Source organism: Medicago sativa, chromosome 2 (assembly GCF_051527215.1).
Source record: "Medicago sativa cultivar Bolivia chromosome 2, Bolivia_mono, whole genome shotgun sequence".
Lineage (NCBI taxonomy): Eukaryota > Viridiplantae > Streptophyta > Magnoliopsida > Fabales > Fabaceae > Medicago > Medicago sativa.
The window spans coordinates 21,729,784-21,737,312 of record NC_140750.1 but is presented as its reverse complement, the minus strand read 5'-3'; the positions used below and the strand labels follow the sequence as shown (position 1 = coordinate 21,737,312).

The 7,529-nt window shown below is 31.2% G+C and overlaps 1 long non-coding RNA gene across 1 annotated transcript; it reads right to left on the bottom strand.

Moving 5' to 3' along the window:
- Positions 1–2,108: 2,108 nt before the first annotated feature.
- On the bottom strand, positions 2,109–3,369 carry LOC146945490 (uncharacterized). The gene is made up of 2 exons (XR_015028171.1): positions 3,170–3,369; positions 2,109–2,212 (listed from the first exon to the last, which is right to left on the bottom strand). It is a non-coding gene; the product is annotated as an uncharacterized LOC146945490 (long non-coding RNA).
- Positions 3,370–7,529: the final 4,160 nt, after the last annotated feature.

The following is a 7,529-nucleotide window of genomic DNA, read 5'->3' as shown; positions in this document are numbered from 1 at the left end:
AATTTTCAATACAACTTTCATCATTCCCAATACAATATAACACTAAATAATACTACTTTTATCATTCCCAATACAATATATTCCACTTTCCCCTTTATTTATACACTTTTCTTAATCTGTGTGAAAAACCAAAGTAGGTCAATTAAACCGGGACGGAGGGAGTAACAAATCATGTAGAATGCATCCAATATTTCTGTTGGTGTTGTCGTGTTTTGGATTTATATTTCTAATAGGTTTTTCTTCTTCCTTACTCTCTTCTTCTTAGGGGCATCAAAAAGCATTTAAAGGTAACAAATTAGTACGTTGTAGTCCATATATCCAAAGAAAAGGACATGGAGAATCGATCAATGAATGATCGACATGAAAAAGTTCCATTATTAAATGGTCATTTATAGCGATCATCTGTTCATTATTGCTAAATAACAAGATTAACTAGCTCAACAACCATATATGTTCATTACTGTATGATACATGTACAATTTGACATTTTTTTTTGTTGAAGAAATGACAATCTATGTTTTAATAATTTACATATATTTTAATAATTTACATCTAGCTGCAATGACAATCTATGTTTTAACAAGGAGCAGATTGCGAGTTTGACCCATAACAATGATATTTTTGTATTTTTTTTTTTAGATTTAACTTTTTTATTTTTTTTTGAAGGAAGATTTATCTTTTTTATATTTGTTGTGGATCAAACTAGCAAATAATACCATGGTGGCCGGAAAAAATTCATGGTCTTTAATTATTGGAGAATATATATATATTTTTTAAAATAAATTGTATGCAAAAAAGTTTAATCAATCAAGTCTCATATTTAATAAATAGACATGAGATTAATCCATTAATTAACTGTTCATCCATCCAATCACCAATCCATCAACCCTACAAAAATTTATCAAATAGACAAAATTCAATACTATCTATTTTGTATAATCGGACTGAATTAGGTTGTTGACCCCGGTCTCCTTGAACTTTTTTTTTTGTTTGATATATAATTTTTCTTTGCTCAAAAAATAGATAAGTACATCCATTTATTTAATTTGGATTGATTTATATCCATCACAGAATTTTCAAAATTCAATGGATCATCATATTAAATAATATCATGATCCATTATATTTTATCAAATAAATAATAAATAATAGTATTAACAACACACTATTTAGTACACATTTTCAATACACTTACTTTTATTACTTAGTTTATATGAAACTCACTTCACATCAATTTTAACTAATAAAAACAATGTGTTGAAAAACATCTGATTAAGAATGTGTTACTAGGACTTAAAAAAAAATACTATTAATAAAAAAAATATCAAATAAAATATAAAATTAATATTATCATAAAATTATTAGCTATTTTTATTTAATAAAAAATGTCACTCACTATACCTTTTTTTTTTTAAGGAATGTCACTGACTATACTTATAACTACCATCTCCACCAATCGATCTGTAGACAACCACCGCTAGGTCATCAGATTGCCCCCTTTGACTATAGTGCACCGCTGAGGGCCTCTGTCGTTCTTCGTTGCCCCACCACTTCTTAAAATTTATTAATATATTAATAAATAAATTATCTAAATTAATTATAGTATTTACATATTTTTTTCTTCTTTTTTGACTAAGTATAGAACATTTTTTAGGGTTAAATAAAATTTTGTTCCTTATAAATATACCACTTTTCGATTTTAGTCCCTCTAATATTTTTCTTCAGAGAATGACCCCTCAAATATTATTTGCAACCAGTTTACTCCTTTACATCTATTTTTTATTTTATTTTGTTAAATTTACCGTTTTCAAATTATAAAATCTGGATGAGATCGTCCATATTCTAAAATTTGAACGTATCGTATATATGAAAGAGAGCCACTAAGGCAGATGAAGTAGAGGTCCATGTACATGCAGAAGAGAGCATAGAGATCCTACAACAAATTTGATCCCACGACGCAGGCGCATTAGAGACCTGGCCTCTCAGGGTGTAAAGGAAGACACTTCTCCTTGGGATGTTGTGCGCCACATCCTCACGAAATTAAGCAATTGGTACCTTCTGGTAGCAGAAGAAGAAGAGGAGGAGGGATGGTGTGCGTAAGACATAATATGATTTGTTTTTCTTTTTTTCTTTTTGGGTAAAGTAGCCTAACTGTTAGAGCTCACATATTTTAAATGTAGAGAAGTGAAGTGTCTGAGGTTCGAACATCAACCCTGCATATATTATGCAATGTCCCAATCAATTGTAAATTACACATCCGAATTTTAGAAAGTATACATGTTAAAAACAGTATCGCGCATAGAATGCACTAGTAGTTTATGTGATCTACAATGCACATGAACTTGTATATTTGGTTCATTATCATCCACAAACTTATCGAAATGAATTCTAACTTGGTTCTTATTTACTACTACCTCCATTCCTTTTTAAGTGTCTCTTTTGGAGAAAATTTTTGTTCCTATTTAACTGTCACTTTCAAAGTTCAATGTATCATTAAATGTTGTGTTACTAATATTATCCTTTGTTATTTATTGCGGAGAGAGAAATATATGAAATAAGATGTTAAATTAATAAGGTCATTATAGTAAAAGTATAACTTATTGCATCAAAAGTAGAAACAATTATTGATTGTCTAGGTTTGTGTAAAATGTCAAAAAGTGACAATTAAAAAGGAACGAAGGTAGTATAATAGTGACAAACTAACTTTATGATCAATGAAAATGTTACACTCTTTGATTTGTAGAGCCAACTGAATGTTCTTCTCAATTTTGGCGATATCAGAAGAGTGGTTTATGTTGAGTATATTCGTCCATCGACCATCCGATATGGACGTCTTTGGTTCAACAAAATAAAATTCATAACGAAGACATGTTCTCTATATTTGCTTAATATCATTCCAAGAGATCGATTGAATTAGACGTTACGTTGGTCATATTTGTTCATGCTACTGAGATAAGTTTGGTTTGTTCAAGGACAGTCGAATAAATCATGATGTGCATGGTTGAACCTAATAAAGAAAACACGTCATCTCACAAGTGTGCTACTATCTTCGCTCATCCACGATCTCTTTGATGTTTAATTTATTTCTTTAATTTTAGTTTTTCAATTTCATGTTATATAGTATAAATTGTGTTGTTGTGAGACTTGAGGCTACGAGGGTGGGGAGTGACCGTTGATGAACATGACACATACAATGCCTGGCTCATGGCGTGCTTCTAGGAAGATGACACCTGAATGAATCAAATCACATATGAATGAGAGGGATCCTGAGATCGTTTAGGTATGTGACTATAAGATTGAAGGAAGGTATATAGGATGAATTTATATCACTTATATAAACAAGATCCATCTTCTTTTCAATAGCCTATACAATAACAATTTATATCACTCTATAGTTAAATGTGATTGGTCTAAGCAATTTCCGGAGATGTGACCTTCTTTAAAGTTCCCAGAAAGTGTGTGAGGAAGGACAAACTGAAAAAACTCGTGTTGGTTTTGTAGGATTAGTCAAGAATCATGAAAAACGATCAGGGTGTTGTGGTACTTCAATCAAAGAATGTCAAACTGTTTTTCTATTTGATAGGGCCAAACCGCAAGTGCACGGCCTATCGAAGTAATAGTAGTAAGAAGAGTATCGTTCCGCTAGGGAGTTGTGAATTCAATTAACTTTTAGAGAATGATTAGAAGAGAGAAAAGTTTATAAAAAGGGGGTTTAATTGCTGAAAGTAAATAACAATAATATAAAAGAGCCTTGGGATCATTGGTCCATCATAACAACAAACCCTTCACTAGACAAGACTTAAACATCTAATTTCATGGTTTACACCTTAATTTCTAAAGACCGGTTTCCCTTAGCCCCTCACCTTTCCGATGAAAGTCAGGTGAGAGTTTACTTCTAGCAACCAAGCCTATTTCGCTAACTTGATTACTAGAGGATGCATAGAGGATTGAAACTACTCTTGTCCCACACAGTGTACTACTATCGGCCCCAAGACAAAGAAGAGTCTACTCACTAACGTTCATTGTAGACATGAGGGAAGAAGAGAGAAAGCAATAAAGTAAAAGAACAATAATATAAAAGTGAACTTTTATTCCAAGAACAAAAGATGAATGTTTATGATGGAGTGCTACTCTATTTATAGCTTTACAATTGACTTAAAATCTAAGCAACTACAAGGGCAAAGCAGTAAAACTACAACAGAGTAACTTGGGCTCGAAGAAAAGCAGCAAAAGAGGCTTCTGGGAGGTGGCACGGCCGTGCCACATGTTGGCACGGGCCGTGCCAAGCTTCTGACTATGTGGGAATATATTTTTGTCCCGTATCTTCGTATTTTCGCACTGTATTTGCTCCAGTCCTCTTTCTTTTGCTCCAAGACACCTTCCACCATATATTCGTTCCTAAAATATAATAAAAAGCAATTTAAAGTAAAATATTCAAAAAGGAAATAACATGCAATAAAATAAAATCAAATCTTAAATAAAACTAAACTAAATAATGCAATAAAATAGACTAATTAATGACTCATCACTATTCCTCATGCATCTATTGCAAAATTCAGGTTGTTTTTCAATATTATTCCAAAAAGAAGTTTTACACGTCCATATTCTACATTCAGACAAATCCAGTCCATTTTTGTTTTGTTTTTTGAAATAAATCCAGTCCAAACTTTTAAAATCACACACGAGCAATTTCAAAGGGTTTGGAAGAACTTAGCGGAAGAGAAAATCACAACCAATGAATCAAACCCAAATAATCTCCAAAGGTTGATGGACCAAAAATAGACACAAGTCACACAACATTATAAAGTGGAGGCTAGATTTGGGGGACCCTATGATCTATGAAGTGAGATCGAAAACGTACATACAAATAAATTTTAACTCTTTTTTTCTTCATAAAAAATATATAGTATAATATTTATGCAGATGACCAAGGCATTAAATTAAAATATTAAATATTGCACCGTTCTTTGGCAGAGAGTTTGTACTTTATATAATTGATAGTTTTTGTACTTTTTATCATAAATCTCCTGTCTGTTGGTTTGTGAAGACTGAAGATGGAGTATCAAAATTACTGACATCACTCGGTTGAATATTCAGTCAGTACAAGACTTGTGGAATTGGAATAGCCCATACTTGGGTTAGAATTTATAAGAGATGATGATTTAGCATGGAAAGGAGTGTTCTACCCACTAACTAAAAGTCAAACTCAAGTCAAGTTAGACTTATCAGTTGAATAAAATATGACATATGCTGTAAATGCCTCTTAAACCAAAATGACTAGATTTTAGACCATTTGAAAAAATCTTTTAGGTCTATTTGACCAACATATTTATGTACATATATATAAATAGTAATTGATTATCATATTGTATATTAGACATTGTTAACAAACTATGACAAATAATAGAATAAACTTCAATCATGATTTTCTTTACGACTCAAACTCATGTCATAGTGGCTTATTATAGCATATGATGCTTGTGGTCGTGGATGTTGAAAACAGAGAGTTTGAAGTGATTTTCCACGTTTTTGCATGAAAAGATCTGAGGCTGCTTTAAATATTGATAAAATTTCATTTCAAATATGTAAATTGTAATAAATAACAGTTAAATTCATTTTTCTTGGTTTTTAGCATTTAATTGACACTATTAGAGATTAGTTTGATAGTCCCTGTGAGCATAGCTCAGTAAGGACATTGCATTGTTATATGCAGGGGCCGGGGTTCGAACCCCGGACACCCCACTTATTCACTTTATAAGGTGAATTCTAGTCACTAGGCTACCTGACAAAAAAAAAGAAAAAAAAAAGAGATTAGTTTGATAGTTAAGATAAATAATTCAATAATCGATTTGATAACGAGTGACATAACTCAAAAACCTTCTTGATTTGTAATGAATAACTCAAGGATCGCATTGACAATATAATAATTTGTAATGTCTTTCATTTTAAAAAAAATCAAAATTTTCGATCAATTCTATCCTTGAATACGTGACATCTAAGCCGGTGTTACACACCAACACTTAAAAAGCAAACTCATCACCGTTAACGGTGAAACTTAACATAGGGATCAACCTGATCGACGTTAATAAAATTCAGGGACATTTTAGATTAAAATAAAAATGTTACAAAATACCGGGGGTAGTAAACTTGACCCAGTGAAAAAAAAAGGACAATTAATAAAAACTGACCCAACATGATAAGACAAGAAAATACCTAATTTATTTACTGCTATAAAATTTATAAAATTTAAAATTTAAATATAATAAAATATAAAAAAGTTTGATATTAAAATAAAAAAATGATCAATTAATTTTTAAAATATGTATGATTTTTTTGCAAGGGAAACTTTTTAATTTATATAATATAAAAAAAGGTAGTGTTAACTTGTGCCCTTGGGGCACATGTTAAGAAACCTAAAAGAAGAAACTTCCTATACAATTTTGTGCATTTAAATGATTAAAAAGTTAAATATTAAATGCAAAGCACACATTCTAATAAGTTTTTTTTTCTATATTTGAATCATTAACTTGTGCCTTGAGGGCACAAGTTAACATATCCCTATAAAAAATTAAAAACATATGTTTTGAATTGACTCAAGACCCAATCCTAAAGTCAAAGGCCCAATTCCAAAATCAAAGGAACGAGCGTTTAAGTCCGACCATGGTCGGTTACACCCCCATGAAAATAAGTATCTATTAGGTATCACCATTAAGGAGAAACACAAAAGTACTTCTAATGAAAAGCATACTAAGCCTCCTCCCCCTCCGCGTGACCCACGCTTTTAGGTATTCAAATAATTTTTTATGATCAAGCAACCTAGTGGCTAGAACTCACATTTTAAGGTGAATAAGTGGGGTGTTCGAGTTCGAACTCTGACGCATGGATATAACAATGTATTGTCTCTGCCAACTGAACTATGTTCATGAAAACTTTAGTATTCAAATATTAAAATATGGAAATATGGTGATACGTAGTTATGAATAGATGATATAAAATTATTAGTGAATTTCATTTAAGAAATTTGTATGAGGTGTTGAGTTGGAGGGAATGAGTGTTTATTAGTGATGTTTACACATTGACCCCAATAGAAAATTATAAATGAACGATGTCTACATGTGGGCCCTATTTAAGTAAAGAAATAGTTTTTTTTTTTTTTTCATTTTGGATGCTCTTAGAGTCAATATGCCTCCCTAATTTGCCCAACCCTTACGATATGAATGGTGCAACTGTTTATGCCTACATGACACGCTCATCAATCTATAAATAGAGCAACCCATCGTAAAAATATGTACATTATCTCATTCTGAGAAAATATCTCAGAGTTTCTCAAAACCTTATTTACTTAAGCGTTGGAATGTGTCAGCGTATGCAGATCAATGTTTTAATTTTAATATTGGGAGTTATAAACTCCCAATATAAACTTTTAATTATAAACTTAGTTTGATCAATGTTTAAATTATAAACTTTTATATATGCAAAAGTCAGAGTTAGAACCCCTAATTCTCCACTTATCTTTTTTTATATCTTATC